The sequence below is a fragment of the Pinus tabuliformis genome, chromosome 7 (assembly GCF_031772625.1).
Source record: "Pinus tabuliformis cultivar Carrire ecotype Pingquan chromosome 7, CPIR1, whole genome shotgun sequence".
Classification (NCBI taxonomy): Eukaryota; Viridiplantae; Streptophyta; class Pinopsida; order Pinales; family Pinaceae; genus Pinus; species Pinus tabuliformis.
Window position 1 is genome coordinate 206,624,458 of NC_142293.1, and position 10,659 is coordinate 206,635,116.

Genomic DNA, 10,659 nt, shown 5'->3' on the forward strand with positions numbered 1-10,659 from the left:
CCAATTCCATTTCCTGAGACATCACATTCCACAATAAAGGTTTTTGTAAAGTCCGGTGTAGCTAAGACTGATGCTTGGCACATTGCCTCTTTAAGATATTCAAAGGCCTTCATTTCTTCTGGAGTCCATGAAAATGCATCTTTCTTCAATAATTTTGTTAGAGGTGCTTCTATTCTCCCATAATTCTTAACAAACTTGTGATAATATCCTGTGAACCCGAGAAATCCTCGTAGATGCTTTATGGATGTGGGGATTTTCCATTCCTTAATGGTTTTACTTTTTCTAGGTTCCACCTTAACACCTTCATGAGATACCACGTGACCCAAATATTCCACCTCTTGTACTCCAAAGAAACATTTGGAGCTTTTGCATATAATTATTTCTCCTCTAATAGTTTTTGCACCCTGTCAACATATTGAACATGATCCTTCAAAGACTTCTTGTAGATTAGTATATCATCAAAAAATACTAACACAATTTTTCTAAGGAAGGGTTTGAAAATAGAATTCATCAAACCTTGAAATGTAGAAGGTGCATTGGTAAGGCCAAAAGACATGACCAAAAATTCATAATGACCCGCATGAGTTCTAAATGTTGTTTTTGGAATTTCTTCAGTCTTCATTCTGATTTGATGATATCATGAACGAAGATCCAACTTGGTGAAGTAATTTGATCCATGCAATTCATAAATGACAGGAATGGGAAATTTATATTTAATATTGAGCTTGTTGAGCTACCTATAATCTGGACGCATGTGCCATGATCCATCCTTCTTGTGAACTAATACTACTGGAGCAGAGAAAGAACTTTGACTAGGTTGAATTATACCAACCTCTAGCATTTCTGCAACCATACATTCAATTTCACTCTTTTGGGCATAGAGATATCTGTAAGGCCTAATGTTTGGAGGAACACTTCTTGGAATCAAATGAATAGCATGATCATGATCACAAATAGGTGGGAGGCCTTTGGGAGTCTCAAATACCTTGGAATGATTGTCCAAGGCTTTTTGGAGATCTAGAGAAATAGATGATTTCGATGCGGGAACCTCTAGTGAACATAATTGTGCAATTATGCCCCGTTGTTCTTTCTTTAGAAGTTTTGTCATTCCGTTAGAGCTAATTATCCTTCCTAGTTTCCGTGCGATACCCCTTAATTCAACTTCCTTTCCTTCTAAAGAAAATTTCATGAAAAGTTTTTGAAAATTAAAAGATATTGTACCTAAGAATTGTAGCCATTTGACTCCTAGTACAACATCAACACCACCCATTGGAATTGAAAGCATTGGATTATTCAATACATATTCTCCCATGGATAGCTTGATATTATGGCACTTTCCTAAGCAAGTTATGGTTCCTCCACTTACAACCATCACTTGACACTCTGGTGTTGGATATAGGAAGAAATTCAATTCCTTGGCTATATTAAAATGAATAAAATTATGGGTACTGCCCGAATCAATCAACACTATTACCTTTTTCTTCTTGATATGCCCTTCTATCTTGATAGTTTGAGGAGTGGTAATTCCAACCAATGCATTACAAGATATGGTTGGATTCATTTCTTATTTCTCTAGGGTTTTTTCCTGGTGTATATCCTCTTCTTTTTACATTTCTTCTTCCTTTTCTTCCTCCTCTTCACAATCTATGTAAAATATTTTCTTCTCAGCACACTTATGACCTTTAGTGTATTTTCTATTACAACTGTAACAAAGCCCTTTTGCTCTTTTTTCTTCCAATTGTTGTGGTGTCAACCTTGTAAGTTGTGGATGGATAGGGGCAACAACACTTCCATCTTTATGATTGTGAGTGGTAGGCTTCATTGTTGCCATAATTTTGCTTTCCATTTTTCTTGCTTACCTAAAAGCCTTCTCCAATAAACCAGGTTCGCAAAGGCGAACCTCATGTTGGATGTTATCCTTTAAAGTCCCTATGTACACATTAATCATATGCTCCTCTAGAATATCTTTTACCCTTATATTCAATTTTTTGAAGTCCTCAATGTTCTCCGTCATTGAACCCTTTTGTTTGAGATTTATCAATTGGCTAAAAAAGGTGTTGCTTTTCGTATCCTCATAATGTGTTATCATTTCATCCATAAAAATAGCCCAAGTGACAATTTGTTTATGAGAGCAAAGCCATCGATACCATACAAACTGATTTGGTTCCAAATATACCTTTTGTGTGTTTTGGACATTATGGAGATCGAAAAACTACTCCATCTATAGTATCCATGTTGCAGGATCCTTGTCATCAAGCTTCCTCATATCGATCTTTGAAACATGGTGGTTCTTCGATCCAATGTTTAGTCTATGAAATCATGATTAACATCTATTTTGTTCTCATCATGTGTTTCCTTTACTACCCTTTCACCATTAGTATGCATTTCTTGTAGAAGTTTTGTCAAAATATTCCATCTTAGCTTCCACGCCTTTCTTTAAATCATCCATCCTAACTTCCATGCCATCCATCTTAGCTTCCACGTCATTCATCTTAGCTTCTACGTCTTTCTTTAAACCATCCATCTTAGCTTCTGTTATCACTCAGAATTTTCTCAAGGTTAAAGAAAGAAAATTTTGAGGTAACCACAAACCAATCTTTTAGACTTAGGTTCTAGCCGACCTAAGTCCAGAGAGGGCTCTCTCTTTATAATTTAACTTTGTTTTGGGTGGAATTTTAGGCTAGTCCTTAGTGCTCATAAGGTTTTAATTTTGGTTGGGTGGTGGGATTCTAGGAACAGATGGATAAAACAAGGCCTTCAAGCCATTAGGCTATGGAGTCAATCAATGGATGGCTTCACTGGATCATATCAATCACTAAAGGAGGAGTTCACAGGGCAGGCTAGCAAAGCAAAAGGCAAATCTACAGGTTCAGATAGGTGAGGTAGTCCTAACCAGGGTGAAACGGCAATGAAGAATCCTTAGACAAGATAAAGATGAAGAATAGGAGGAGATCAGTAGCAAAGGGAAATTAAGAATCCTTTACTATGGACCTAAGGGGGTAAACTATGGAAGTAAGGGAGCAATTAAGAATTCCCAAACTAAGATAGTTTAGTATAAAACATTGAGAATGTAAACAGTCAACATAGATAGCTTTTAAAGCTAATTTTGAAATAGCATTCCTAGTTTACCATTCAGATTTCATAGAAACACATGTGATTATTTATAAACATGAAGAGAAAGCAATAATAAACATGAGAGATAATACTTATTTGATTTCTGTTGTGCACAAGAATCCTGTGAAATGTCTTTACTTTATTCCTTGATCCAGCAAGCCAATCCAATATTAATACAATAGCTCCTTAACTTGAGAAGAAAATGTCTAAAGAAATGTCTTTGAATCCACCCCAAATACTTCAAATGAAGAAGTATTTATACAAATTCTAAACTGAAATATCTTGAAAAAATACCAAGATTGGTTTTGCAAATATCTCAAATTGCTTTACATTAATAGAACTTAAATAAAGGACACTCAAAACTAATGAATCTATTTGGCACTATATTTATTGATTGAGGGTTACTAAGAAGAGAAATTTTAATTTGATAGCAACTCTTAATTGATGATGAGGCTTCCAAGTCACTAACTGCCTCCTTCCTTTGTGCATTCTGCCCTAGAAATTCTGCAAAATTGGGGTCCAGTGATACCTTTGTATATCTCAATCCGAGATATATATGTAAAACATGAAAGAGGTTATTGTAGATAAGAATGTTTTTGAGATAAACCTCTCTCATTTTCCCAAAATTCTGCTCCATTTGTTCACAATATTCTCTGCAAAATTATGCCTATAACAGGACTTTACACAGTCCGAAGCATAGGCTGTGAAGACATTCACTTATATCCCTTTTGGTAAAGCTTGTGTAAAACATGAAAAAGGTTTTTGTAGATTGGCCTTTTAGGAACAAGAAACTCCTCGAGTTTCTCAAAATACATCTTGGATTTGCCATAATATTTTCTGCAAAACTATTACTTAAACAAGAAATTTCTTAAGAATGTACCATTTATGCTCTGATTTCATCTTTTAACCTTAAATTTCTTTTAACTGATTTTTCACTTTTACTTTGGATCAACTTCATTGTTGCTGGTGAAAGTGTTTTCATCTCTGTTTAACCTTTACTGCCTCCATGTTTACTTTTACTGTTTACTTTTACCTTTTACTTTTACCGCTTTGTTTTTTCATCTATCTTCACTTTGACATGAATTTGTATACTTTGTAACTATCTTCCCTGTTGTTTGTCTTCATGATAGCTACTTTACTTGACTTGGTCTTCAATCTGATACACTTTAACCCTGATACACTTTGACTATGATGACTTGTCACTGGTGGGCTCCAGTATTGTAGCAATAATGCTACAACTCGTGGAGCTTCCTTCTCTAATTTTATTAACCCGGTAGTTCGTAACAAACTTGGAAGCGACGGTGCTGTATGCACAAGTACTAGCTCTTGTCGCAGCTGTCACTTGGTCAACTGGCACAAGTCCGCTAGGGGCTCAAGCCAACTTCTATGAGCTCTTAGAAGAAGCTTTTTAACTGATGAATGAAAGCTAACTCAAAGGAAATTAACCTACTTGCAGAAACGAACTGAAAGCCAACAAGAAACAAAAACCCTAGCAAACCCTAATTCTACCAGCTAGTCCTACTGATGCAAAGGTGGGAATGCAAGCTACTAAAAGAGATGCCATTACTTCTAGGAAGGTGAGATGCATGTGTCTAGACTACTTTGATCTGAAGAAAACATATTTTTGTATTTTTGTTCAAGTGGTTGGAATTATTATGAGTGTGCTTTTAATTGGGTCTTTATTGTGCAGGGATAGATCAAGGGGATGAATGCTTGGAAGAGGTCAGGAAGGCTCAGAGAGGGTCTAAGGAGTCCCTAACATCCTTTCAGAGAAGTTCACAAAGTTTAGATGCCAAGCAACCGTGTTTATGAGCTTCTACAGGAAGTCTGCAGGGGTTCTACAGGATGTTCAGAATTTCTACAAGAAGTTCAGTAATTCCTACAGGATGGTCTACAATCGGGTTTTTGGGTGATGGATGAGTGGAAGAGGCTGCATGGATGGATAGGGAGGTAGGAGAGGGGTGTGTAATGACTCAGGGACAGAGAGATGAGATGAAGAGGGGGGTGTGCTAAGCTGGTTTGTCTAAAGGAGGGTAGAGGGAATGGAAGGCCGAAAAGGTAGAATAACGTGGGTAATAGAAGAGTAGGGAGGCAAGTGGTCTAACTGGGAGATGAGTAGATGGCCTAGGCACGACTTAGAAGGATAAGGGAGTGAGGGAGTAGCACTGCACAATGTAAACAAAACAAATCATCCACGTCCTGCACATAACCGAAATATCATGATCCTATTCTAACTGTTTAGTAAAACCAAAGAACATCAACGTTATTGCTAAGGGAAATCATACATGGAACTGAAGCAAAGAATCATTCCACAAGATCTGAACGCATGGACAACTATTACAGTGAAAACATTGTATCAAAGATTGCATGAACATGTAAAACACTGTTTTTGGTGGGTGGCACTGTCTGCAATTCCAGCCCCTAAACAGAGGTGAAAATGAGTGTGCAATCAACCCTTTTTTGGAACTCTTATTAACTCCAATCTCCTTACTCTATTCTAAACTACTGAAGCAACTCTGTTCATAAAACTAACCTACTTAACCACACCAAGAAATTCAACTCAGCAAACTGCGTTTCCAAATGCATGTAAAGGAAAAGAAATATGATGCTGAAAGAAAGGTAACAATACAAAGGAAGGAGGCCTTAGGCTCTCAGGTTGGGCCCAACCCCGAGAGCTATGGCTCCTTTAAGAACTCAGAAGTGCACTCAAATCTGCCTGCTTTCCATTAAAAGATAAAATCATAAGTCAAATAACATGCCACTAATGGCTTACAAAAGAGCAAAACAGAGCTATTAGCTCGAAGTTCAGAATATGCAACAAGGTTTCAAAAGTCTTTTCTCGAAGGCTACAACATCATCATTATACATTACGAGGGCCAAGATGGCCTCCTAAATTAGTGGGATTTGGCTGACCAAACTAAGAGTGATCTATTGCTTCCTCAAAATCCGTTTGGCTGCCTTCTAACTCGGTGGTGGTGGCTGTTGGAGCTCGGAGTTGGGGGTGAATATCACGAGGAAGGCCATTCAATGCTGTGGACAACCTTCCTACAAAATCTCAATCCCATCTTGGCTGTCTCCTAGCCCTCATCTGCGTGGTTTTGCTCCATTAAATGTCAAAAAACCTGAAATAAGCACGTGTTAGCCACCTAGGAGTAGTGACTGCCCTCATTCGTACAAATGACATAAATATACTAAAAAATGATGCATAAGTTATGAAAAATGAAGGGTTGAGCAAGGGTAGTTAGGCCAAATGAGCCCAAAATGTTACCAAATTTGGGGCTCATCATCACCCCCCAGCTAAAATGATTGCTCATCCTTGAGCAACTAATCCAGCTCCTCGTCCTTCATTGCCTTCACTGCCACCCTCACATCCCAGGCTTCTGCAGTAGTGTCCTCTTCACTGATATGGAACCCAGCCTTTCTTTCCACCTCTTCCCACTGTTCATGCTCATCTTTGTCTGTGCTGCCTTCCATCAATCCTAACAGCAGAGGTGGGCTTAGCTTGAGGCCAATCCAGCTGGCCTGGAGGTTCTGCATGGATTTCTTATAGAGGGGCACCCGTACTAGAGCTTCCCTCATTCGAGTTGGAGTGTGATATTCTCTGATTTTTAGACTGTGGGCCAATGTGTTCCATCGGCGGGTGCAAGCTTGAACACAGTTGTCCCCTAACAGTCTCTCCATATCCTCGAAATGCGCTATGGCCTGGGCCTGCTGATCCATATATTTCAATAAAGCTTGAGGGTCGGTGGATAAGTGCTGGTGTGCCAATATTAATGCAGTTTGATCCCCTAGCTCTGCTCTAATTAGTAATGGCTCATTCAGCTCTCGGTTCATGACCGCTTTGGCTTCTGCTGCTCTTTTGTCTTCATTGTTCAACCATGAGGCAAATGCCATTAACTGCATATCCCCTAAGACCGTGTTGGGATCCCATGAAGTCACATTAGGAAGGGCCAAATTATGGAGGTAGAACTCTGATAGTTTGGCCTTATCCTCTGATGAACTGGTATTGCATAATTCAATGAAGTGTTGCGGGTCTTGGAGCTGAGAGATACCCCTTTGCGCCAAGGTATTGATTTGAAATTGCAGCCACTGGTCTCTCAGGTACAGGCCATAGGATTTGGCCGGCTGTCTGCATTGTATAGCATCCATGGCCCAACTGGCCATGCAGGCCAATTGTGCCTCTTTCTGCTGCAACTGTTGTTTGAGAGCTTGTATCTCAATTTGTGCTTGCAGTTCTGTTTCCTGTAGATGCGAGGTTGGCTCCCCAAGACTGACTTGCAGTCCTTCTCTACCTTGCTGTTCTGCTGTGATGTCCCCTGAGGATGTGCCCGTTCCTCTCCTTAGCTCCTGTAGCTGCAGTCTAAGTTTTTCGTTCTCTTCCTGTAGGAACACCCGCTGGCAATTTGCCACGTGTTTAGCCATAGCTAATTCCTTTCTTGCCTCCTTGAGTTGCTCCTCCAAGGGGCCTATGTCTGCCACACCTTTTGATTTGGCTATTTTCATCCACGTGTGGGTTCGTACTCTCTCTTCCTCCAATGCAAAGAACAGTGGCACAGTGAATTTCTGTGGTATAATTTTGCCAGCTTCTAAGAAGTTATAATATGAGCTCAGACTTGGCTGAGGGCTAGGCTCCGGAATATGCTCTTTCTCTTCTTCTCTTGGTGGCTCTACTTCGTCTTCCCTTGGTGGTGATGAGGGTGCTTCTCCCTCCATCCTCTCTGTCTCCTTGAGCCGGGCTAAGGTTTCCTGTAGAGCGGCCTCAGCATCCTGTAGCCGGGCTTCTGAAGCCAACCTATCCATTCTTTCTTTCCACGTGGTTGTCTTCGGGCTCCCCCTCTCATAGGTGACTGATATCTTTGAGGGGGACCTCTCCCTGGGTGAAGTAGGGGCATCCTCTATAGTGATTGGGCTGCTGGATGGAGGCTGTGGCTTGCCCGTTTTGATTCTCACACTTCTCCTAGCGTTAAAATATAGAGGGGCCTCCCTCTTTCTCTTTTCCTTTGGCTTAGGAGGTGTACTGAGGGCGGCCAGCACGGCTGTTGCCTCCCTTGCAAGAATGTCGGCTCTCTTTTCCTTGGGTTTTCCTTTCTCAAGGCTTCCTGTAGAAGGCCCTTTATCAGCTGATTTCTGGCTTCCTATAGAAGCCGGTTTTGGTTTTCCTGTAGAAACAGGTGGCACCGTTTTAGTTTGTTTTGCTGAGTGTGTTTTGCTTTTTGACTTGGTCGAGGCTGCTGTCGAGGTGCCTTTACTGACGTGGACCTGCTCAGTCTTGTCCACCCTACTTTGTAATCTTTTCTCTCTGGCCGTCAACATGGGTGTGTCATCCTTCTCTTTGGCACCCTTTTTCTCTTGTTTCTCCTTTTGCTCTTTCTTCGGTGCTTTGGCCGTGGGTCTCTGGCCTTTTTCTTTCCTCTCTATGGGTACTGACTCCTTCTCCTCGCTGCTGGAGGAACCAAGCTCTTCGGTCAACATTTTTATATCACCATCCTTAGTCAGATTTCGGAAGCCTTCCCATGAGAGAGGGACTTTGTATGTGTGGAGTGCATCCTCCACGAGGAGCTTAATGAGCCCGTGATGAGCTACCTGGTCTAGTGTGCCTTCTCTCAACTTGGTGGCACATTCAGTCATAGACTGCAGTAGAAAGTAGGGAATACTTAGTTTGTTCTCTACAGGTAGGTCCATCTGATGCCTTAATTCTGTGAGTAGCCGAAAATGGTACCCATACACAATGCTAAACCGTCCTTCTCATGTGATGTATTCCATAATTTGGAGGCTGAATTCGCTCCAAAGTGGCAGTAAGCTAGTTCTGCGAACCCCGTTCTTATCTTCTGAGAATTGCTCCTCTGGTGGGAAGAACTCCTTTTTAGCCTTTTGGCCTAATTTCCTCTCCTCCTTGTCCCACGGTACCCCCATTGGGAGCTCAGTGACTCGGCTGATGAACTGTGGGGTGAGTCTGAGACTCAAACCCCTGAAATTGACACTGGCCAGTGTTTTGGATTTTGGCTTCAGAGCTCGCAAGAAATCCTCTGCCACCTCATCATCATATCCTTGCAATTTGTCGCAGAACGACATCCATTGCGCGCGAGTGAACAGCTCTACCACCTCAGGGTTCTCCCTTAATTTCTTTGAGTCGGTCGGTTCCTTTCTGATGAATCCGCCCGGCATGGTGAAAACCTGCTACGTTAGCTGGAGGTGGCAGGTGTGTATTCAAGAACTAGCCTTTTGGGACAGAGCGTAGAATTATGCCTCTACCACGCACACAATTCGCGAAGACTATCTATAGATGAGCCTTAAAAATCACCTCCTGTATAAAACCTTACATACACTTCGACGACAATTCATGCAAACGGAAGACAATACTTGCAATTTTTAAGATCAGACTGTAGAACGTCGACTCCGCCACCCTTGAAACCAATTGCATGGGAGGTACAGGTCAGGCTTACCTTCTCCAATTCACCACCTTTGACGTGAAGAACCCAATTTTCCTCGTGGCAGTGAGCTTCCTGTAGCATAGCTTTCCTGTAGAAGCAGCGCACGGGTTCTGGAGAGAACTGCAGTGGTTCTGCGCCTTCTGTGCCGCTACCAGACATTCGAACAGGCCGAAGACTTGGAGTAACGAGCTTCATAGGAATTCGGACACTCACTCGACTTCTAAACGGCTGACGATAAATGCGTGAGGTGGCGATCTAGCCGATAGATTTGAATCCGGCGGAATTCATGGCGCGGGGGTGAGTTGTCCCTGCCAGTCCGTTGGACGATGTCATCTACTCATTCCACTGCAAGTTCCCTGACTGCTGCATCATTCCCCGCAAATCCACCGCCGTCATTTCTGTTAAAACGCGCTTCTCCCCGACTGGACGGTTCTCACGTGTCCACTACCCGTTCCTCTTGCCACGACCACCATTTTACACATCTGACTAGACCATCTGACTGGTCGTCGTGGCTAGTTGAATGGCCATACAACTGCTCAACCCGTTCATTTCATACTTGCAAACATTTCAAAGTATTATTCATGTAATTCGACGAAAGAAAGGGCGAGGCACTTACCTGTGCGGCCGCGACATGATTTTCCAGGTTTCAGGACGACGGTGATGAGGTTTGCTCGTTGCTGCTTTGATCGTTGTTGCTTCATGCACATGCACGGTGGTTCCTCTTCGCAGGCTGCTAATGGTTATGATGCTTATTACCTGGCTGCGGGTGGTGCATGTGCCCGCTCTATTATTGCATGTTGCAGGCGATTTAATGGTGTACACTCTAGCCGGCTGAACTGCTACGGGATTCCTGTAGGATGTCCCGTACCAGTTTTTCCTCCTCGGGTGCATGTTTAAAGGTGAAGACAGTGGCATCACGATCACGCTCGCAGGGCCCTTAGATAGCTGTGATGAGTATTGCATGGTATCTCTGCATCTTCTTTTCCATTTATTTGAGAAGTGCTTCCTCTGATAATTCAGTGTTTTGTTTTGATTGTGCAGGTATTTTCATTGCATGGCAACTGGGGTGGTAGAAGGAGGTGACAACAGTGTGTGATGGACAAAATAGTAGCTT